General features: G+C 45.1%; 1 protein-coding gene and 1 long non-coding RNA gene across 3 annotated transcripts in view; one reads left to right on the top strand and one right to left on the bottom strand.

The window, feature by feature from the left end:
- LOC111872455 overlaps positions 1-23,956 on the top strand; it is a 26,084-nt gene extending 2,128 nt beyond the window's left edge. The window contains exon 3 of the long non-coding RNA XR_002844231.2: positions 23,306-23,956. This is a non-coding gene — a long non-coding RNA (uncharacterized LOC111872455). The remainder of the gene's footprint in view (positions 1-23,305) is intronic.
- LOC111872454 (serum response factor homolog) overlaps positions 1-25,066 on the bottom strand; it is a 105,869-nt gene that overhangs the window by 48,787 nt on the left and 32,016 nt on the right. The gene's annotated exons all lie outside the window — the stretch shown is intronic.

The raw sequence follows: 25,066 nt of genomic DNA on the forward strand, positions 1-25,066 counted from the left end.
TGATTCACAAAACAGTAGTGGAAGAAGAGAGATAATATGGCGAGGGGTGGGGGGTATAAGAGTACCTAATTATCTAAGGTAAGCTAATGGGTTGCATAAGAGGCAGGACGATAATAATGAAGTTGCAGAAATTGTAGATAAGTGTGGCCAAATGGAGATTGATCGGCAGTGCACAGCGCCGCTACGGGAAACCGCTATATTTACACGACATCGGCTTCGAAACTGACTTATGACAGCGTTACGGCACACAGCGCCACCTGAGAAACAGAAGTGCTCCTTATCGACACTAAAAAAAAAGTTAAATATCAGACGGAAAAGTAAAAAAATTACCACAAATAAAAACTGATACATAAGTTAAACGAAGGCCACTGAGATAACCTGCTTAACGTACACATAAATGTGCATGCTGATCGTTCTCGGATGGTTACATCGTGTGGGTGTTGATGTTGCCGACGTTTCGGAAGAACATGTTGCCTCTATCTTCAGGGTCGGAGTGTGTAAGGTGGGTAAGTTTGTGTATATAGGCCCATATGATGCTGTTTCGAATAACGCGAAGGGAAAGTGGGGAGTTTTTCGGAACTGGATCCTGTATACACAGAAACTTACGCATCTTACATACTTTGACCTTGATGATGGAGGCAGAACGTACCTCAGAAATGGCGGCATCATCACCCACATCTACAAAGTATAAGAATCTAAGTCAATAATCAGAGAGTTACTCATCTTCTATAAAGTCTTGAGATAGGCTGATCCCCCACCTAGGGAATAATTGTATCTGATTTTTTCCTTTAAGTCCAAACAGGACAAAGTATCTACTCCTTGGACTCAAAAGACGCAGATGATATTAGTTAGTTATTTAGAGAGGGTGGGTTTCCCCATGCACCGCGATAAGTCTGATCTATTGTGCTTCCCTCTATGATATTCTACCAGTCTCTTTACCCTACCGATAAATGGTGCGTACCATCAGTCCCGCCGAGCAAGCGAGTTCGGCCACTTGCTTAGCGGTGTCTATAATGCTTCCCCATCTATCAGAGGCCTTAGAGACTATTGTTGGGCGGGAAACGTCCTGGAATTTGGCTCAGTGATCCCCTTTGGGGATATGAGGTTCTTTTACGTGCCGTAAAGTTACGACACGGGACACACAGCTTAAAGTCCCTCCCGGAGGACTTGTTCCCTGAATTTTTCCGCCCTTAAAAATTCGACGACCTCCGCCGGGTATTTGAACCCGCGTACCACGAGTCATGAGGTGGGAACGTTACCTCTAGACTACGGAGGCCGCTTAGATGATATTAACTAGGCTAATAACGTAACTGAAGGCTGAGAGGGTAACTTGTTTCTTTGGGCCCATCACGTGTTCCGTTATGAACCTGATATCTTCTACAAAGAGTAACTAACCTCTTTGGACTCACAAACACTTTCGTAACTCAAGGGTTTTTACCCTCAGACTTAACTATAAACATTCTACTATTAAATTAAACGCATTCAAAATATCACATGAAAATTTAATCTCATGTTCTGCCGTGTTTACGACTGACTGATTCTCGAACTGTGAGATCTGAGAACGTCGTGAGGTTTGAGATTTTCATTGTGGTCTTATCTGGTCAGACTTTGACCCTGAAGATGGAGGCAGCAAGTTCCTCAGAAACACTGGTGGTTATCACACCTTTTGACATGACGCATACCTTCATGCCTCCAAAAATTTTTATTGAAATAAATTTAACTGTTTTTCTCCTTTGGTTTTTTAACGCCGTTTGCAGTATCGAGACCGCTTAGCGTCGGATGGTGGGATGACTAATGAAGTGGAAAGGATCTGCAGCTATACGGTCGTTGCCTAATCGAGGTTACCATCCCGGCATTTGTCTTGAAGGACTGAGGAAAACGAAAATCTAAGTCAGTAAATCGGTTTCCCAGCCGAGATTCGAACCGAGAAACTCACGAATACGAGTCTCGAGTGTTACCGCTACACCAAACTGTTCACTAGTAAACGTAACCATTTGCACTAGAATTTATATTATGTTTTACGAAGAACTAACTCGTAATTAGCAAGGTAACAATCAAAGTTATCCCCGAGCTTAATTAAGCATGACGTCATAACTATAATGTTAATTTTCAACGCGTGAAAATGTGAAAATATATTCAGGGGTGCTTCCACCGCGAAATAACCCCTTAAAGGGGCCCCATATAATATTAGCCACATCTTAAAGCCCCACAGTCTGGCATGGCCAAGAAGAATTCTGAGCGCAGGTTTTCAAAATTCCAGCAAAATAAAAAAGAAAAAGAAGTTTGCGCTTCATCTGCTGAATAATTCAATTCCAGCTGTTCGTGTTTTCGAATCCGTACCGGTAAAACCAGAAACGGCAAGTCGATGGCTGCGGGGGGAGTGTGGGAGGGGGTGTAGTAACGCTGCCCAGGGCGCAAGCTGCCGCCGCCGCGTGGACAGCAGCTCCGGTAGCTTTCTTGCTGACTGTCTCCAAGTTCTAAAGCGTTCGCGTACACACCCAACAGCAAACCCTACTCAGTTCCACTTCCAAACGCCGTGGTCGACTCGATAACACTGCTGATCCGTATTCAGTGGGTCCTGGGTTCGTATCTTAACCCCGACACCGGCTATATAGACTGTAAGACTGTTCATGGTTTTCGTCAGTACAGAAACTATCTTAGCTTAGGCCACGGCCGCTTCCTTGGGACTTAACAAATGTTTCAGTTAACCAATGAAACGATTCTACGAGCCAGACATTTCTCAACAAGAGAACCCGCTCTTACCTGCTATAATTCCACCCGCATCGACCCACGTACCACAGCATAACAAGATAATGTCCCTTGTCGTGTATAAAAAAAATCTCGTAGGCGTGAGAGTTATCAGTCGTTGCGCCATTTCGGGTTACTATAGCAACGAACTGTTGAGCGTTAACACGTTGCATAAACATAAGTTACGTAGCAGGTCACGAAAAAGCGAGCAGTTTTTTATTTCACTGTATCGTGTCTATTCTGTGAGTGTCTGATAAAATTCGATGTGAATATGTGAAGTGCAGTATACTGTCTAAAGGAGAAGGTTTACACTTTACTATTTGTGCGTGTTATCCGTGCGAGATGGCGTTGAACGAGGCCTCGACGTATCATTCGATAACATGTAGGTCTGGAAATAAATGCGGAGTAAGCAAGGGAAGTAGGAACGTCTATATAACAGAAGGTAAGACCACGGAATTCTCAACGAGTTTCACAGCAGTATCATACACTGCAATTCGAACCGACATGCACACAGCTTGTTTGAATGCTCCTAGCTGCTCCAAGTATGAACTCAAAGTTTCGCCTCGTTGCCATGTTTCTAACCGTTGGCTTCGAAACAACATTTAATACAGAAGTATGTCAGTTATTTGTCTTCATAACAACTACTGTGTTTCTGGACATTATTCATCATCTTGTTTTCATTTCAAACACAACGTTTCGGAGACTGTACTGTCTCCGTCTTCAGGCGGAACCCACTCAGCTGGGCCCAATCGAGAGGGCTAGTCCCTATCGTCACACTATCTCCGTCTTCAGGCGGAACCCACTCAGTTGGGCCCAATAGATAGAGCTAGTTCCTATCGTCATACTGTCTCCGTCTTCAGGCGAAACCCACTCAGTTGGGCCCAATCGATAGGGCTAGTCCCTATCGTCATACTGTCTCCGTCTTCAGGCGAAACCCACTCAGTTGGGCCCAATCGATAGGGCTAGTCCCTATCGTCATACTGTCTCCGTCTTCAGGCGAAACCCACTTAGTTGGGCCCAATCGATAGGGCTAGTCCCTATCGTCATACCAAATTTCACATGCCCAACGCCAGTGATTCAACCCTTATCGCTATCAAACCGAAAGCTAAGTATATTTCACACAACTTTACCCCCTCCCCCAAATGCTCAACGAAAATCTAACACCTGTCAAAGATTTGCTCTCACACGTGCCTTCCAAACCCTATGCTATTAGGGTTCAGGACATTTTCCAGTGTTTTAATGTCCCTACCAAATTTCATCGTGGGGGCACGCGGTAGCGTAGTTGGTTGAGGCACTATGCTACAAGCCAGAAGCTCGCGGGTTCAAATCCCGATGACATAATTGAATTATTTTCAATTGACCTATTCCTTCCGGCCGCACTATGGCCCTGGGGTCGGCTCAGCCTCTAACAGAAATGAGTACCAGGAATTAATTAAATAATTTTCCTGGGGAGTAAAGCGCGGCCGGCGCGTAAGGCTGACAACCTTACCGCCATCTTTGGGCCGATTGTCTAGAAAATGTGGGACCCTCAACGTCTCACAACCCTATGGGTCTTCACGACTTGTTACGGGGATAACTTTACTTTTTTTTTTTACCAAATTTCATCAAAATGTTTCCAGCATATATAAACTAGTACATATATCATGTTTTTGGACTTTATCAATCGTCCTATGTTTTCAGATAAAGGCAAGTCAATGAATAACGTGCATAAACATGACATTTGTACTGATGTACCATCGTCACAAACTTTTCGGTCTTATACATAAACTACATTTTTCTGCGTTATTTAATGCGTATAGGATTTCGGTGGGAAAGCCAGAATGAAAGAGACCTCTGGGAAGACCTAGACGTAGGCGAGAATATTAAAATGAATCTTGGAGAGAGAGAATGAGGTGATATGGACTGATCTGTCTCAGGATATGGACGATTGGAGGGCTCTTGTGAACACGATTATGAACCTTCGTGTTCCATAAATTGTTAGGAAATTCTTGAGTGGCTGAGCATCTGGCGGCTTCTCAAGGAGCTACGCTATATAGCGTCGAATTGATGAATACATTATGAACTGGAAAGGATTAGGAAGGAAGCTGTCGTGGCCTAATCAAGGTATTATTTTCACATTTGTCAGGTGGGACTGAGGTAAACCACGAATCTCTTCAATCAATAATATGTCCCGGTAAGCCTGCTCGGTGAAGGTGAAGCTGTCCCCGTGCTTAACTTATTTAGCACTACGCCATGAAGGCGTATAGGGGAGGGGACGTATAGATCCACTTTTTTTTTTACCTCGGCACTAGCTGGAGGTGAGTGGTCAGCTTCACGCTCCTACCGCTCTACCCCCCGGTACCCATTGGAGAGAAGGCTGGGTGGGTCCCAGAGCTGGTCTGGACAACGTGAAGAGAATTCTTGACCCTACTGGGACCCGAACTTCGACCCCTAGGTCGTCCAACTCGTAGCCAGTCGTTATGTCGACTGCGCTACCCCGGCCTCTAAGCCCGCCCGGTATACACGTATATGTGTTATTGACAGAATCGCTAACCAGGACACAAGCGAACGCAACTCCTCAGCGCAATGAATACATTGGGTAGTAGAAACACTGAGACACGTCAGATCCATAGTCCATGGTTATGTTTCAGTTACTTTCTGGAACATGGCGGCCTCAGCCCTAGCACTACACGTCACTTTGCTTGGTGTAATCTTAAGGCGCGTCCACATTACTCGTGCTCGTCGGGAGACTCGCCTGGCTTTTACTTGTGCTCGTAAATCTTCGTTCACACTACTTCAGTTGCTCGCCAGGTTTCGGCGCGTGATGATCCGTACATTTACTCGTAGTGTGTAGAGGCTGTAGTCGTAATTTAATTTACTGGCTATAGTTTTAAATTAAAAATTTGCTTGTCTCGTGACTTGTCATATCGTCCACATTACTCGCGAGCATAGCGAGTCACACGAGCACGAGTAATGTGGACGCGCCTTTACACTCAACACCATCACTACATAGAACATAACGGACTATGCAGGATTTGAGGTCTGTTTACTACCTGCTTCACGTTGATTTCTTACTTGGCCCATTCTTCGGCCTTGGTGATGGAGGCGACATGCTACTCCGAAACGTCTGATGACTTTAAACGGACTATACGGCATTATATCCCAGAAAAGAGAACTCTTTTGAACTATATAACTCCATGAAGATGGGTCCTTCTTGTGACGCCAATAACTGCTCAATTACTACAAAATTTAGCAACATTTTATGGATCCTCAAAGTTCATTACCATGTTTACATGAGTCCGTAACTGGTCCCTATCCTAAGCCAGATGAAACCAGCCCATACCTCATCCAATTTTTATGTTATCCTCCCACCTACATCTGTAACTTCCTAGCAGTCTCTTTCCTTCTGGCTCTCCCTGTATGCGTTCTCTTTCTGTCTCATGCGCGCTGCATGCCCTGCCCATCTCATCCTCATTGACTTGACTATTGTAAATACGAGGGACAGTCAGTAAATAGGGCACAAATGGAAGTAAAACAGTTGTAATGAATGTAATATTTCTTCTATGTGTTATTGCTAGGTAGCAGCACAGTCCAGCTTCATGATAGTCTAGGCAGCAGACGCGCATGCGCATGACAGGAACTGATGAGCTGCTTTCCTTTGATACGAAAGGGACCGCACAGAAAATGAAAAAAATTAGGCCGGATATACAGGCAGGCAGCAAGGTGATCTCATAAGCCTCTTTTTTTTTTATGAAGAGAGTAGGGTAACAAACTGAAGTTTGTGTCACTGGGTGTCTGGACTGTAGCTTTCGTCAATATTCCATACAGAACAGAAGTCTGACAGTTCTTGTCCAATGAATGAGAACAGCTCTGAAGAGTCCTGGGATGTGACGCTGAGAAACTCACCGTCGTTTCGGAGGAACGTACTGCCTTCATCTTCAGGGTGGAAGAAGAACAAGTGAAGCAAGAAGCCAAGCGACAAGTACGTGGTAAAGAAGATCTCAGTTTCTTACGTGACTTACTCTTCGGTCCTGAATATGAAGGCAATATGTTCCTCCGAAACGGAAGTGGACTTCTACTGCAATACACGGTGTCACATCCCAGAAGCCAGTGCTCGCTGTGAAGACCGCAGATCCGGTCTCACAAATCCAATTCAGTCAGTTCCATTCAGTGCTGAAAATTACGCTAGGTAATGTAACGTTAATCTCTGTAGTTGTACAAAACTAGTTCAGCAACGGTTACGAAGCTTATCATCGCATTACCAGCCAGCAAACCTTGGTTCTGAGTACCAAGACACGCAAGAAAACATACTTCACATTTTTCAATGTGCACTTACTCCACGAAAGAAACAAGAAATTTTCCGTTTATCCTCTCGCAACCCGTGGCTAGAGTAGGTCATATGGCAAGACACCGTGCTTAACCGAGGTTCGTTAACCAAGTTGGGAAGTACAGTCCGCGCGCGACAGTCTGGCGCATTGGCTCCCTTCCGTTTAATTATGTCGTAGATCATAAGACACATAGAGAAAATGTACTGTGCACAAATTTCGTGATTGACTTTGCTCTCAAATTTCTGTTTGAAACATATTTTGGCTCCGATATTTGGCGAGTTATGCCCGAGGTGCGCCCGGAAAAGCGTGTAGGTCTTCATATCAAACGTTCGTTACTGTTACTCTGGCATGTAACGTAAGGTAAAGTGCCCTGTGCTTAAGTAATTAAGGCGTATGGGGGAGTGGATGTATAGATCCATATTTTCTTGACCTCGACACTAGTTGGAGGTTAGTGGTCAGCTTCACGCTCCTGTCGCTTTACCCCCGGTACCCATTGGATATGAGGCTGGGTGGGCCCCAGGGCCGGTCTGGACGACGTGGCGAAGAGAATTTTTTATCCTGCCGGGTGTCGAACTCTGAAACCTCGGTCGTCCATCCCGTAACCGGTCGCTATACCGGGATATAACGCCGTATAGTCTGGCAGCAGTTCACCGACGTTGTGGAGGTGCATACTACCTCCAACTTAACGACTGAAGAGTGAGCCAAGCAAGTAACCAGCATGAAGAACTACCGGACTATACGGCGTTACATCGCAGAAAATTCATCACAATTACTTCTTGCAGAACCTCAAACCCAAATATCACGTGACTGGAATGTATCCGTAAGTTTCAGTAAACCTGCCCATCGGTTCTCGAGTCGTAACAAGCGGACAAACATGGCGAAGCTAAGAGCCCATTGTGACCGTGTGAGATACTGTATGACCGGCAGAACAACCGGAGTTATGTGGACGGGTTGCAGCGGTCGCCCAGCCTTGGGCGGACACTTCGAATCACGTTTCTTTGCATGGTCTGCGTTCCCTACTTTATCCTGTGTATCTGAAAACGCTGCCGAATGAACTGTCTTCATCCTCTCGAACTCTAGGATCGTGGGTTCGAGTCCCACTCAAGGCATGGATGTCTGTGTGCGTTTATTCTATGTTTGTGTTGTTCTGTGTGTAGGTAGCGACCTTGCGACGGGCTGATCTCCCATCCAAGGAGCCCTACCAACTGTGTATAAGATGAAGCAACTGAAAAAGAGGCCAAGGCCCAACAAAGGGCTGTAGAGCCATAATAATAATACTTGTACGCCCTCAAGTCTACACGGCGTGGTGCTTAATTAAGCACAGGACTACATTTCCTCTTCCCCGCAACAGAGTACCAGACGCCATCGAAATCCGTCTAGGTTGCTTTGGAGAATAAAGGCGTGGCTAGAGAAGACTAGAAAGCTAGAAATCTGAACAAGAAGTTAAGGGAAGAACTAACCGCCTACTTTCCTTTGATACGATATGGGCCGAAAAGAACGAAAAAAAAATTAGGGGGAGGATACAGAGACAAGAGAGCAAGATGATCTCATGGGCCTTTCATTTTTCCAAAGATCAGGGGGTGAAACGTTACCGCGGCAACGAATACACACACGACACCAGAATAATTGCTGGACGCGTCATTTTTATACGATCCTTGTACAAAAAAAAATAGGCTAAAAATGCCACACGGGTAGGAGTGGCTAAAACTATGGACGGATAAAATGTAAAGTTGTCCCTGTGCTTAACTAATTAAGCACTCTGCCATGAAGGCGTATGGGGGAAGTATACATCCACATTTTCATGACCTCGCCAACAGCTGGACGTGAATGGTGAGCTTCACGCCATTGCCGCTTTACGCCCGACGAAAGTCCCCCCAGTACCCATTCGATAGGAGGTTGGGTGGATCCCAGAGCCGGTCTGGACTACATGGAAAAGTGAAAATTCTTGGCCCCAGGGGGACTCGAACTCCGATCCCTTGGTCGTTAATCCCGTAGCGAGTCGCTATCCCGGCTGACTGAGATGCTGGAAGGTTACAAAATGCTATGACAGAACCTGCTAAATAGACCAGAAAGCTATAAAGGACATAACAAGTATAAACAATGTCAGAAAATGGCAGAAGACTATAAGAAAACGAAGATCCTTTGATGCGGTCAGAGAGATAGCGGGGGCATGCAGGAACCAGGAAGTGCGGCGGCGAGATCAGAGTAACGCGAAGCGAGGGCAAGATGCTTGGCAGTCCATCCGTCATCTGCAACTGCACCGATAGCTATTGGCGTGCTGGCACAAGATTAAACGAAAACTTTGTACAGAAGACTAAAGTTTACACTAGGAACAACAGCATATTACAGGAGAAATCGTATTCTGCTTGTTGTGACGGTATATGACAGCGCCTCGTCGGACAGATGGCCCCAGTTAATAGCATTATCTGCAGACAAGGAAGCTTACACGAATCATGTGCCCGCAGCGTGAGAAGTGTCCGTGGAGATGTGAAGGCATGCTAAACACACATCAAAATACATTAATAATAATAATACTACAATCAGGTCAACAACCGCTCTTTCTTTGACAGATAACCGAAGGTTACGGCTGCTATTCATACTTTCGTACATATTTTTTTTCTATGTTGTAAAATCCGTCTTCAGTTCTCGCCATCTGCGAAACGCGATGAAATTATGAAGATCGGGGCGCGGAACAAGTTTCTGTGAACTGATCTGATGCTGTGATCATTAAGGCCCGTCCACATTACTCGTGCTCGTGCGTCAGAAGCTTACAGCTACCGGAAAATCAGGATCTTGAGCTGCAGAAGTGGACGCCCAAACTGGTTTGCATACAAAGCCTTCGCATTTCTTCACAGCAGTAAGCTTCTGACGCACGAGCACGAGTAATGTGGACGCGCCTTTACGCTACAACCAGAATACTCGTACTTGAGATCTACACGCAGATAGTGCGTACAACACACTTCGGTGGCAGGGGCACAGGCACAGCGTGTGAATTAAAAGGCGAAGCCCACGTTTCCGTTTGTACACAAACCGAACTTACGCGGGCAACACAATTCTCTTGAGCCTGCCAATAGGAACGTGTGCTTTTGCAAGGTTACACGACTTCGGTTCCAACATTAATTACGTAAAAATAATTCTATCTTCTGGGTTAGAACGCCGTGTAATCCGTTGAAAGTCAAGAGATGTTTCGGAGGAACATATCGCATCCATCTTCAGGGTCGAATAAGCCAAGCAAGACAGCATGAAGCATGTAGTAAGCAGATCATGCTGGTTTCTTCGACCCTGAAGATGGAAACATGTCCCGAAAAGTCGGCTTACTTTCAACGGACTACAGGGCGCTATATCGCAGAGGACAGAACTCTTCATAACTACCGCTGTGAGAACCTCTGATCCTTCATTAAATACGTAACTTTATTTTTGGGACTTCCATTCGTAATCGCTTCACCACATACACAACGGCGGCGGCGGTAGTAGTAATTGTAGTAGTAACAATAATATGGTTTTGGTGAGTTACTTTACGACGCCGTGAGCAGCTAGACTATAAAAATCACCGAATGGCTCTCCGAAAGTAATAAGGAAAAAAAAAACACAAAGAAGAACGCGCTGTTTTGTCGAAAAGTTCAGTACACAAAATTGTGACGTAATGGAAAGCCGTGTCTACGTTCAGAATCAGCGCGTAAGAATTACTTTCAACAAAACAGTTCTCTTTTTATGTCACCACAGTAACCTTGTTGACCACAGATTTACTACCATCAGCATTCAAACTATCATTATTATTAAAACTTCGTGGCTTTAGTCCACAAGCGAACTATATCGACCGAGCGGAGGCCGCTTGTCGGCGAAGTTATGATGTCGCGTGGTCAGCACAACAAATCCCAACGGCCGTTAATTTCGGTTTTCTAGACCGGATTATTATTATTATTATTATTGTCGTCGTCGTGCTGCTGCTAAGTAGGCACGTAAGGAGATAAAGAATTTAAGCGAATTATCATTATCGGGGGCTTGCGGTAGCGTAGTTGGTTCAGGCAATATGCCACAAGCCGGAAGGTCGCCGGTTCGATTCCCGATGAGATCATTGGAGTTTTCTAATCCTTCCTGCCGCACTGTGGCCCTGGGGTCGACTCAGCCGCTAACAAATGAGTACCAGGAATATTCCTATAGGTAAAAGGCGGCCGGAGCGTAATTCTGAGAGCTTTACCGCCATCTTTGAACCGACTGTCTAGAAAATGTGGGAGTCTCGACGTCTCACAACCCTATGGGCCTGTTACAGGGATGGCTTTAACTTTTTTATAATCACAATTTTTCTACTGTCATTTCGCAAAATGGGCATACATTCTAACAGTACGGACTTTACCTCCTACTTTTATCTCTAATCATTACAAGCATCACTAGCTGCTCACGAAACGCCTCGCTACACTTTGCTAGTGGTCACAGTTCTCAGTTGGTGAGGCTTGGAGGGACTGCGCCTGCAGTCGGTACGAACACTGGCCGAATTCAATTGCCACATATGCTTGATTCTGGGGGTCGAGTGTCGATGACCAAGGCGCGGGTTTGGATTCGTAACTGGATTTATTAACTACCTACAGGTCGCAACTACAATTAGTTATTACACTACTGCTGATTTATGCAATTCTCATTCATTCCACACTAGTCTTCACTATCAGTTTCCTGGAAACGGATTTGTAACACGGGAACGATAAAAGTCTCGCTAAATCACACACTCCCAATATCACTGTGCTACAGCACACTCGAAGTCTTCACAGGCTGACCTCTTGTACTCTTCTGTACTCCTAGTTCAAATTCGCTGTCCTTTCTTGTTCGCGTGCCTCTGCCGATATTATTCACTCCTAACTGCCCTGAACTGAACTGGCATCAAAGTCAAAGTCGCGACTCGCGGCCATATTTTACTGTCTCAGATTTGAGACTTCCCTTTTCGTCGCCTCCTACGAATCGCAGGATCACGGTGGAGGTATTAGACCCCGCCTCCACACGGGTAAACTGGCATGAAGTCAAAGTCACATTGCAACTGACGGTCGGTCGGTCGGTCGGTCAGTCAGTCAGTCAGTCAGTCATTCTTGGGGCTCATGACCAGATATTTATTGCTGTTTGACAGTTACAGTCTTGCTTTCGTGAGGCGCCCTCTCTAACGAGACGATTGGTCTGTATTTTGTATATGCTGCTGGCCCTTGCCAGCGCAGTCTTTTTCGGGTCCGAGTCCCTTGGGATTCGTGACCATATTTTACTGTCTCAGATTGAGACTTTCCTTTTCATCGCCTCCTACGACTTGGAGGTTCACGGTGGAGGTATTCGAATCCGCCTCCACACGGGTGAACTGGCATCTGAATTCACTTCTCTTATAAGCACACTGCACAGACACCACGGAAAACACCTATTATTGTAGACGTGTTTACAGTTCCGTTGCTTAGAAACGGATTGCATATAACACCGTTCTACTGCTGTTTGGCACGGACTGTTTATCAAGAATTTGTCTTCGCGGGAACTCGTTTACCAGCACGTTGCCTAGCATTGGGTGTACATGTAATAATTATTGTGATCAGCACGTTGCCTAGCATTGGGTGTACATGTAATAATTACTGTGATCATCACGAAACAAGAAAAAGAAACACCTTATCTTCATGATAGCCATCAACAGTTAAGTACCTGGACTTCAGACACTGTTTGTTGTTGTCGATAATTAAAGTGCAGCTGACTCCAGTTGATAAAAACCGGAAGCTGTTTCTCAAATATCTGTGAACTGTTTAACGATCGCTCTGCCCGGCAATTGGCAAATTAACATTCCTGCGTCATAATGGCACTAGAAAGTTGTAAGATTATTTGCCGTCGATGCCACAAATTCCGTATACCAACATAACAGTTTCTGTATCCTGATACTGTAAGATAACATATACTAGTAAACAGGCCCGTCTTAGAGAATGACTGCAGGATCAAACGCCGCCAACCTTAAACGTCTGATATGACATAGAGAAATGGGTTTTCTGCTAAAAGTTGCTTATATAAATTAAACATTGTGTTGACGGAAAAAATATTTCGGTGAATAACTAAGCTGACTACAAGCATAAGTAATAAACTGCACTTTCAGTATCCCTTTTTATTTGAAACACATTTACAGACGCTTCTCAAGACTGTATGGCGTCGAATAGTGTCGTGTGCCGGTAAAATATGGTCTGAGTCACGTGCTGGCGAGACCAGCAGTGAGTAACGAATTGGAAAGATGTGGAAGGAATCGGTAATGCCTAATTTAAGGCACTGAGGAAAATCACGCATAACCTCAGTCAGGCCGAAATTCGAACTGGGGGCCTACCGAATACAGGGCAAGAAAGCTTTACCGCTCAAGTCAACTTTCTGAATACATTCGGGATTCACTGGGCTGTCGCCTTGTCCAAGTGATGTTTCGGAAGAAACTGTAGCCCTCTTCTTCTGAGTGGAAGTGACAGATGTCACTGTCACACTGTCGCGAACTGTGATTGGTCAGAACGGCATCAACGTAACTTTAACGCGGTTTGATCTCGAACGGTTACTCATCCAAATTTGGTCGCAAACCAATGCTACAGCCATCAGCATTGCTATGTCCTCACGTCATCACCAGTCAAATGACGTAGTCCTCATACTTACACACCGCATCAAGAAAATGAAGATGGGGGGAGGGGTATAGAGGAGATATAGCTCCACACATTCTTGACTTCGACGCAGATGAGTGGTTAGCTTCACACTCCGGCCGCTTCAGCGGAAAAGGCTATCTATACACAGTGACAAGAAAGCTGGGTGGGTCCGACAACCGGATTCTGCAGATGAGAAACAGGAAGTCAGCACAGCGACAGGGCTAAGGACTGGACGACCGAGGAATCGAAGTTCAGTTCCTTTCAAGGGTGTAGTGGGGGTTCACCCAGTCTCTATTCCAGTGGTAGAAACGACGAAACGGCCTTCGAAAGCTCTTCCGTCGGGGGGTAAAGCGGTTGGGTCATGAAGCTGACCACTCACCTCCACCTAGCGCCGAGGTTAAGAATTCATGGAGCAATACCTCCATTCGCTCATGTGTCTTCATGCCGTGGCTCTTAACGTTGCCTTGTAATGAATGGGCGCTGTCACGATTATTTCCAGGCGGTGAGAGCTGGAAAATTTGCTTACGAACTTACGTTTAACCCGTTTAAGACTAATAAGACCTAAGAGTTTGTGACGATGGTATATTAAAAGAAAAAAAAAAACTGTGGTTTTTAGTCTGCAAGCGCACCATACCGACCGAGCGACCGCCGCTTATCGGCGAAGTTAGTGCCAACTTTAGCGGATAGAGGGTGACGCGTGGTCGACGCAGCGAATCCCCACGGCCGTTAATTTCGGTTTTCTAGACCGGAGACGATGGTATATTATTAGTACAAATATTATATGTTTTTGGACCTTATCCATCACCCTGTTTTTATCTCAAACACCGTCCTGTTTATATTTCAAAACACAACGTTTCAGAGACTGAACTGTCTCCGTCTTCAGGTAAAACCTACTCAGTTGGGCCCAATCAATAGAGGTAGTCCCTATCTCAGGATCGGAGACAGAATCCACTTTCCGAAACGCTGTTTTGTAATGTAAATAGAATGATGTTTTAGACAAAAGCAGGACGACGGATAATGTCTTGAAACATATTTAAAAAATATATACAGCAGTACCTGGCATATTCCGGGTAATCGGTTCCGCCAATATCCCGAACTGTTTGAAACCGGACTAATCGAGGAACTAAATGCATACAAAATTGATAATTGGTTCCAAAAAAAAATTCTATTTTCAATAAATAAAACGCGATTAATAAATTCAAATGTCTTTATTAGAAATAATTTTAAAAAATCTTTTTCGCAATTCATTTTTTATTCTCTAAAAATTGCAATATTGATGTCTGCACATTTTCTTGTTTGGCCTTTTCTCTTCATACATTTCTTTGTAGCAACGAATTGCATTGTTTATCGTTCGGCGAATTGTAAGGCTACGTTCAATATTGGGATCAACTTCCATAATATGCTCTGACAAGGTTTCAACCATTCCAATAATTTTTTATAGTTGTTCAGCTGTTAATTCTCGTGCAGGCACTTCAACACAGTCGTCGTTGTCTAAGTTGCCCTCCAGTTCTTCATAAGCCCGTTGTTCATCTGTGTTAATAAGTGTTTCATTGTGTAGTTCATTAGTGTTCGATTTGATGCACTCAATTACGTTGACGGAATCTAACTCATTGAAACCAAGTTGCTGTCCAGTTTCCACTGTTATTAGTGACTTCAGCAAAATGAGTTTCAAAACCAATGAAATCGTTTGCACAATGTGTTATGATATGTTGTTGTATTTTAGCGTCCTGTTGCACTGATTCGTATCCACAGTGTGTATATATTAACCGTCTTGTAGTGCATACAATTTCACTTGTCACTTCACACAACATGTTTCGGCATTATTCTGCCATCCTCAGGTGTATTAATCACGTCGAACCATTGCACTGCTTGCCATCAAGTGTCCATTTTTAAAATGATATAAAATGTGTGTTCGTTTTGTTCATTAATAAAATTTGTTAAGATCTATCATCATGTGTGTGTGTTTCACACACACACACATACGTCCAGCAATACAACGCACGCAGCCACATAAGAAAGACACATCAAGAGACACAGTATATACACAATTAAAACATAAGAAGAACGACTCCCATAGCGGATGAATGGCATTACACACGAGTTTGATATACGACATGTAAGATGATAGATCTTAACAAGTTTTAATACATAAATTTTATTACTGAACAACGACGAACACACATTTTATATCACTTTAAAATGGACACTTGATGACAGGCAGTGTAATGGTTTAACGTGATTAATGCACCTGAGGATGGCAGAATGATGCCGAAACACGTGGTGTGAAGTGACAAGTGAAATTGTATGCACTAAAAGACGGTTAATATATACACACTGTTGTATGATATGTTTCCATACTGCCCTCACATTGCTTGCCGTTAATTCATGTCATGCTTCGTCTATATTTTCGATAACGTTTCTGATGTAGCTCTTCCAAAATTCCGGTGAAGTAGTGCTCTCCCCAGCTCCTCCAGCGATAGCTGTCAGAGCTCAAGAACGAACGACCCGAGCATAGGTACATACGTATACAGCGGGGAACCCCAGAAGAAAAATTGAAATATGTATCGTATCGCATAACTTTAAAACCACATAAAAATAAACCGCACAAAAAGGGACTTGACCGTATAAAGGAAAGAAACCGATCATTTATATATTAAAAATAATTTTGTATACTAATTTTTTAGAATTTATTTTTATTTTGCTCATTTAAAATTCAGTTTGTTTTGAAATTTTCAAACCGGACTATGCGAGGTATTGCTGTATTGTTATTATAAATATTTTACATATTTCCTCTCTTCCTCCAGTTCTTATTTTTCTAAAAGAAAACCGGGAGGGGGGGTAGAAGCATGACCCCCCCACCCCCTATGGCAACGTACGTTGTCAGCAGAGCAATGCCCCACCCTAACGCTAAACAACATTTCCGGAAAGCAGTCTGTTGTCCAAAAACATAAAAATTAGAATGTACAAAACTATAATTTTGCCTGTGGTTCTGTATGGGTGTTAAACTTGGTCTGTGACATTAAGGGAGGAACATAGACTGAGGGTGTTTGAGAGCAGGGTGCTGACCAGAATATGTGAACCAAAGAGAGATGAAGTGACAAGAGGCTGGAGAAAACTGCATAAAGAGGAGCTTCATAACCTGTACTCTTCTCCAAGTATAATTAGAATGATCAAGTCAAGGAGGATGAGGTAGGCAGGTCATGTAGCACGAATGGGGGAGACGAGGAATGCGTATAGGATATTGGTGGGAAAGCCAGAAGGAAAGAGACCACAGGGAAGACCAAGGCGTAGGTGGGTGGACAATATTAGAGTGGATCTTAAAGAGATAGGATGGGATGGTATGGATTGGATTGATCTGGGTCAGGATAGGGACCAGTGGGGGGCTCTTGTGAACACGGTGATGAACCTTTGGGTTCCATAAAATGCTGGGAAATTCTTGAGTAGCTGCACAATTGGCGGCTCCTCCAGGAGGGCTCAGCTCCATGAGTAAGTAAGTAAGTAAGTAAGTAAGTGAGGAAAGAAATCTGATTCCGAGAGGAACGAGAGACTCCGAAAGGAAATCTTGATTACGACATGAACTGTCGCAGTTAGCCGCAGGAAAACTGAGACGTTAATGTTCAGGCTTCCCACCGCGTCGGCCCGCGTTCGATCCCAGTTCAGTTCGTGTAGCATTCATGGTGCACAAAGTTGCACTGGGGCAGGTTGCCCCCGAGTACTTCGGTTTCCCCTGCCAATTCTCTTTCCATAAACTGCTCCACGTTCGTTAATCATCCAGTCATCGAAGGTATATAGTCTCAATACTGACGACGTCGTTAAATACCGAAATTAGAAGAAAAGAAACGTACAGGTTGCTGCATTGCCGGCCACAGACGCTGTTGCAATCGCGTTCCACGTGTGAAGTCAGCAGAAAACAGTTTTGAGTTACACGGGGTTCTAGGTCCTTACAGCGGCGTGGAATGAAAGGACGTGGAAGGAAGCGGTGGCACTTGCCTGGAGGGGCCGAGGAAAACCATGAACTTCAAAACAGTCGATATTCCTGCCGGAAATGGGGCCTTGAACCTACTGAGTACAAGATACCGTTACCGCTTGAGCTAACTTGCGCTGTTTATGGTTAAGAATCATAAGAGACCCATAAATACCCTCTGCGGGGAAGTTGTAAAGTTTGTCAGTGTTCAGAGAGCTGGTACATCCAGTGGTAGTGTGTCTCAGACGTTGCTGATGGAGCAAACAATCTTACGTATGACAATTTTTCTGTTTGAAATGAGATCTCCGGCATGGCAGTACTGTCTCCCGTCCCATGTTCAAAACAGAATTTAGTAACTTTATAATAATGACCGCGCCACAGCTCAAGTGGTTAGTCGCTGGCTTCTCACCGCGGCGGCCCGGGTTCGATCCCGGGTCTGGTCAAGTGGGATTTGTGGTGGACAAAGTGGCGCTGGGGCAGGTTTTCTCCGAGTACTTCGGTTTCCCCTGCCAATCTTCATTCCACCAATTTCTCCACAATCACCCTCACATATCATCTGGGGCTGGTACAATAGTCTAGAAGTGGCCGCAGAACAAGGGACTTAGTCCCACCCCACTAGAAATAAAGAAAAAACTTTATAATGAGGCCGTGCCATGGCTCAGACGGTTAGTCGCCGGCTTCCCACCGCGACGGCTCGGGTTCGAGTCCAGCTCAGCTCATGTTGGATTTGTGGTGGATAAAGTGGCAGTGGGCCGGTCATGGTAGCCGAGCGGTCTAAGGCATGCACTGTCTTCGCTCGCTCGGAAGCCGGGATCGCGGGTTCGAATCCCACTCAGGGAATGGATGTTTGTGTACGTTTTTCTGTGTTTGTCTACAGGTAGAGGCCTTGCGACGAGCTGATCACTCGCCCAAGGAATCCTACCGTATGTGTAAGATCTAGATAAACCGAAGTGAACGGAGTTCATGGAGGTAGGCCTAGGCCCACTGGGGCTGTAGTGCCAAGGGGGGAAAAAGTGGCACTGTGGCACTTTTCTTCCAAGTACTTCGGTTTCCTCTGCCAATTCTCATTCCACCGACTTCCGGGGATGGTATAATAGGCCAATTGGTGGCCGACGTATCAAATGGACTCAGTCTCACCCCATCTCAAGAAACTAAAACTAAACTAACTTTACAATGAAACTGTAACGATGCAAACTAAATAATGTTTCAGACACGCTTTAGCTCACATGTACCGCTAAGCCTCGCCACATCGAGTGTAGCATTCAGAGAGAAGTAAGACAGCATAAAGGCTTCCCAGAATTCACTGTCCTGCTTCGCAAAAGAAAGCGTAATAATTACTGACGTTAACAATTGTACACTAATGACTGTCATTATGTGAAGAATGTTTAGATAAATCGGTAAATATCAAACAAGTCTGAACTACTTCATCCACCTCACGTGATCTATCGTCTCCGCTCTTCTACTTGACATGGCACTAGCCAATGGAATTATTCCCCATCATCCCGTAACCAAACGTGTCCTATTCTGGAGCCAATCGGTTCGAACCTCGACAGGGACCTCTTTACTTGAACAGATACTCTGACCTATGGCTCTACAGCCCTTGTGGACCTTGGCCGCCTTTTCACTTTCTTAATCTATACAAAGTCCGTAGGACTCATAGGACGGGGGATCAGCCCATCGCAAGGCCGCTGCCTACACATACAACACGAACACAGACATCCATGTCTCGAGTGGGATTCGAACCCACGATCCCAGTGTTCGAGCGAGCTAAGACGGTTCATGCCTTAGACCGCGCAGCCACTGTGGTCGTCGCTACTTTAACCTACTGACATATATTTATGGTTTATTTAATGACGCCGTCAGCAACTTGGATTATGCCCGGTGTTTCACAGCCGATTTTCCATTCTTCGGTAGGTCATTCGCGAGGTAACCTTTAATATAAAATGTGCCTGTTTTCAGCCACTACGTTTTAGAAGCGCGCAGGAGAAACTAAGAGAGTAATAACATTATCCGACCATCTACGCCTAGGATTTCCGACTGGTGTCGTTCTTTCAAGTTTTCCTACTAAAGCTTTGTGTAAATTAATCTTCTCCTCCATGCGAACTAAATGCCCCGCTCATGTTACCCTCTTTACTTCATCGCCCTAATAGTACAGGGTGATTCTAAATTATTGTCGGGGTTTCCGTGGCCTGTCGCTGCTATTCTCTCTAGCCTCGTGTGGCTTCCAGACATGCTCTTCAGCACTCTGCCCTCAAACACCTTCGGTTTTATTTTGGGCTCGAGGTTCTCGCAGCGGTGCTAATGAAGAGTTGTATCTCCTGGTATACAATGTGTAGTCCGGTGAAAATAAACCGACGTTTCGGAACAGCATATCGCCTTCGTCTTCAGGGTCTAAGAGTAAACCAAGCAAGACAGAAACATGAAGCAGGCGGCTCTGCTTGCTGCCGGTTTCCTGCTTGGCTCACTTTTGTCCTGAAGATGGAGATACTGTACCCCCCAAGCACACAAGTACACAACATTACAACGCAGAACACTATACACCGTTATAGCTCAGAAGATAGAACTATTCACCAACATTTTGTTTTCCCATATTTCTCATCCATACAAAACAAACGGTGAAATTATAAAGCAACAGTAGTGTGGTTCTTGTGCTTCATTAATTAAGCATCACGCCAAGAAGACGTATGGGGGAATGGAGGTATAGCTCTCCTCACACTAGATGGATCTCAGTGGTCAGCTTTACGCCCTGGCCACTTTACCTACAGGCAAACAACACCCGGTACCCGTTGCATAAGAGGTCTGACGGGCCCCAGAGCCAGTGTGAACACTCTTGCCCCTACCAGAACAGAGCTTCGATTCATCGTCCGGTTCGTAGCCTCTCGCTATGCCGGCTCCTCGGGCAAAATTAAACTTCGTACATTTTAATGTTCATGATTTTTAGAGTGCAAGGGGGGGGGGAGACAAGATTCTGAGTTGAGCTCTGTGGTCGCACAAACTTGTACCATTCCAGGGAACTTGTTGACAGCAAATGCGAGCGCTACAAAGAAAAGCATTACAAGTCCCACAAGGAATTTATCTGTGACCAACTGAAACTTCAGTAATTATAAAATGAGACGATGTCCAAACGCCGGGAGGGGGGGGAGCTTCTGAAACGACGTCAAGAGCATTTGGTGTGGTGAAAACCAGGCTGTACGACGGAACCGGTTCGGTTGGCAAACTATAAGCTGTCCGGATAACCAGCCTATAACTCAGACTTCTTTCCCAAACGATTAATACTAAGACATACATTGGCTGCTCCGAACGACCACTTTCGTTTGCAATTTTAAACTGGTATTTATTTAAAATTAGGTATGGTTAGGCAGGTCTAGTTACGAGGCCTTGTTTCGTTCATTAGGCGTGTGTGGGCTCAGATCTTGTCTAGCACAATCCACAACGAGGGCAGTAAAACTTATCCCTGTACTTAATTATGTAATTAAGAACTATACCATGAAGGCATGTGGAGGAGTGGAGATATAGCTCCACCATTCTTGACCTCGATACTAGATGCAGGTGTGGTCCGCTTTACCCCAGGGGATACAGCCCCCAGCACCCATTGGACAGGAGGCTGTGTGGGCTCCAGACCCGGTCTGGATGTTATGAAGAGAAAAATCTCTCGCCTTGCCGGGAATCGAACCCAAACACATCAATAATAATAATAATAATAATGTGTACAGGCCCGCTGCTAAGCAGTGACTCTATAAACAGACCGTTTCTGGGCAACGGCTCGGTAAACACGTTCCCGTCGCTAGGCATCAGATTCTTCATGATGCAACAGTTGGACTACAACAATGGAAACGGGGTACTTTCTATGTGGTCCGTTCCTATATGTTGACAAGGGTAGTTTAGTCAGTTCTGCACGGGAGGTTGTGAAGAGAGACCCTGAGCGCGTGGAGCTGAAGAATCTCAAATGTTAGAAGCCGTGGCCAGGAAACGGCTGGTGATGACACAGCAGGCTGGAATAAGGCTTAGAAGGTGCTGTGGCAATTTGTGAATTGTGGTGATTAGCGGTGGCGCTGTAATTGCTTGTACTTACGAGTCGGGTGTATAGGTGGTCAGTAAACCCATTCACCAATCCAAACCCCGTCTACAGTCACTCATACATGTGAAAATAATGACAATAATAATAACGCCTAGATTATTTCTGTCGTTGGTTATTTTAAGGGCTCTGTCAGTACGAAGCCCAGTATTTCTCAAACTCCCGGCTACTGCAGACACTCCCTTTAGCCGTAAATAACACGCAATTACCCCCTTTTCTGTGAAAATAAACTGCCAAAGATCATTTTACAACAAATTTAAGGTAAGCTTTTTAAACAACGATTCATCACAATTTTATAATTTAAATTATTTCGTTTATTACAAATCATATATTATATTGACTATACAGTACTACGGATCATCTGGTGAAACGCCACGGACCACAGTTTGAAAAACACTAATTATGTAACGTCGAATGGTAGACTGATAGATCGGAAAAGATTTAGAAGGAAGTGATCGTGGCCTGTTCGAGATACCATTCCGGTATGTGTATGAAGGGACTGAGGAAAACCACATCCGGTGTCCCGGCCGAAATTCGAACCAATCGCCACCCAGTCAGCGTCTAGAAGCGTTACAGTTATGCCAACCCGGTGGAAGTAAATAACTGAATTGGGAAATATGTGCAAGGAAGCCGTCGTGGCCTATTTTAAGGTAGTATTAGGGGATTTGCGTGGAGATGAAGAAAATCACAGAATATCTCAGTAGGATAGCAGATTTCGCGGCCGAGTTTTGAACTGCGCACCTTCCGAACACGAGGCAGGAGCGTTACCGCTACAGCAGTAAGTCTGGTAAGCTGTGCTACTGATAGTCGTTAAATAAGCAATCCTTATGAACAAAGGTAAGGCCTGTTGTTGTGTCGTGTTGGCAAGAAGTTCCGAATAGGAACAGAAGGTGGTACGAAGCAGAGGAAGTAGCTTGAGTCGGTATTACAGTGCCCATCATTCAGCAAAACCGTAAAGTTGTCCCTGTGCTTAACTAATTAAGCACTACGCCATGAAGGCGTATGGGGAAGTGGATGTACAGATCCATATTTTGTTGACCTCGGCACTAGTTGGAGGTAAGTGCTCAGCTTCATGTTCCTGCCGTTTTACCCCACGAAAAGAGCCACCGGAACCCACTGGATAGGAGGCTGGTTGGGCCCCAGTGCCGGTCTGGACATCGCGGAGAAGAGAGAATTCTTGACCCTACCGGGACTCGAACTCCGACCACTCAGCCGTCCAGCCCGTAGCCAGTCGCTATAGCGATTGAGCTACCCCGGCTCTAAGTTAAGTTAATAAATAAGTGAATGAGCACTATGCCTTGAAGACATATGCTGGGATGGAGGTATACCTCCACCATTCTTGACGTCGGCACTAGATGGAGGTGAGGGGTCACCTTCATGCCCCGGCCACTTTACCCCTGGTATCCACGGGATAGGTTAGCTGGGCCTCAGAACTGGTATGGACATTGTGGGGAAGAATCTTTCCCTTGCCGGGAATCAAACCCCGGCCGTGTAGCCCCTAGCCCGTCATTACGCCTACTGAGTTTACAAGAATATTGTGTAAAATAATCCCCTATGAATGGCCGGTAATGGTATTTGTATTATTTTACAGGTGCCGTGTGGTGTCTTCCAGCTACAGCGACAGACCGACCTGCTGACGGGAGAGCTGCAGCAGCAAGAAGCACAAGTCGCGGGCGGCGATGTGTACCAACCGTGGACGGTCTCACTTAATGAATTACATAAACCTGGCCTTATTTAAAGGACAATATGCGTTACGCAGCCACCGATGTCTTTATATAGTTCAAGTCCATCTTATAATTACTTGTCTGCACTTAACGAAATCATTACTTTATTCATCATGAAATGAGACCGTAACGAAATAGTAATACATCAACTGTTCACGTCAAATAAAAGAACGACGACCGTCGGTTTGCATGTAAATTAGGCCTGTCATTATTGTCGACTTTACATTTGCTTCTTGGGAAGAAACGTCGACGGAAGAACGAGTTTAAAACGGTTCGTACACACACAGAAATATTATTCTGTGTCTTAAAACATAACGGAAGTAGTAGATTCTAAAGGGTTCTGACGATGGTGTATAACGGACTTCTTCCTTCTGCCGGTATTCCAAAAACTGGAGAACACAAGGTTTCGGAAACCGGGCCTGTCTCAGTCCTCAGGTGATACGGGAGACACCTACTCTGTTGGGTTCCTTAGAAAAGGCTAACCAGTGATTGAGGTTGGCTCTTTCTGAGGGATTCAACTGAGTAGGTTTCTTCCCCCTCACCCGAGGACGGAAACAGATCCACTTTCCGAAACGTTTTCTAGTTTCTAGAATACCGGACGATGAATAACGGAAGAAGTTCATTCTATCTCAAAACGTGGGGGCTACTTAAAACGAAAGTTTCTGAAGTTTATTCTCCTTGTGACACAGCGTGGTCTACTAGATAGTTGCCGACGTTTCGGAGGAACATGCCTCCATCTTATGGATAGAATAGTAAGCCCAGCGCGATGAAATGCTAGGGACACAAGTGGAGAGAAGATGTGACTGGGCTCTGAGAGAACACTGTAAGGCTAGGCGAGCCCCAAAGCCGGTCTGGACGTTACGAAGAGAAGAAGCTTGTTCCTGCCGGGAATCGAATCCCGACAGTCCGGTCTATATTCTGTCGCTATGCCCACTGAGCTATCCCGACTCCTTTAATAATGAACAGAGAGAAACAGAGTAAGAGATGCTTCCTCAAGAGTAGCGAATGGGAGTGAAGAGAAACAGTAACAGGGGTTGAAAGAGACAACAGAGTACGGGGAAGGGGAAAATAAACGAAGGACAGAGACAAAAACAAACAAACAACAAACTCTGTGGCTTGAGTCCGCAAAACTATACCGACCGAGCGACCGCCGCTTGTCGGCAAAGTTAGTACCAACTTTAGCGGATAGAAGGTGTCGCGTAGTCAGCGCAACGGTTCCCCACGGCTGTTAATTTCGGTTTTCTAGACCGAAGCCGCTACTTTTCTAGTCAAGTAGAGCCTCAATTATCCTCACGAGGCTGAGTTGACCCCGTTCCAGACCCACTACTTCTCAGAAAATCTGGTAGCGCCGGGAATCGAACCCGGACTTCTGGATCTGTAGGAAGGAACTCTGACCACTAGGCCACAGAGGCGGTCAGGACAGAGACAAAATATTCATAATATTTGGATGAGTAAGGCGAGGCGAGGTGAGAGTAAGAATAGAGAAAAGGACAGTAACCCTCGAAGAATAATTTTTCAAGTTACGGTAATTTTCGTCACAAATTCTTAATTAAGATGGCAGCGGGCGCTTTCGAAAGAAGCTCAACACATGGAACTAAATTGTAGGGTTTGAAACAAAATTTTGTTCG

Source organism: Cryptotermes secundus, unplaced genomic scaffold (assembly GCF_002891405.2).
Source record: "Cryptotermes secundus unplaced genomic scaffold, Csec_1.0 scaffold505, whole genome shotgun sequence".
Lineage (NCBI taxonomy): Eukaryota > Metazoa > Arthropoda > Insecta > Blattodea > Kalotermitidae > Cryptotermes > Cryptotermes secundus.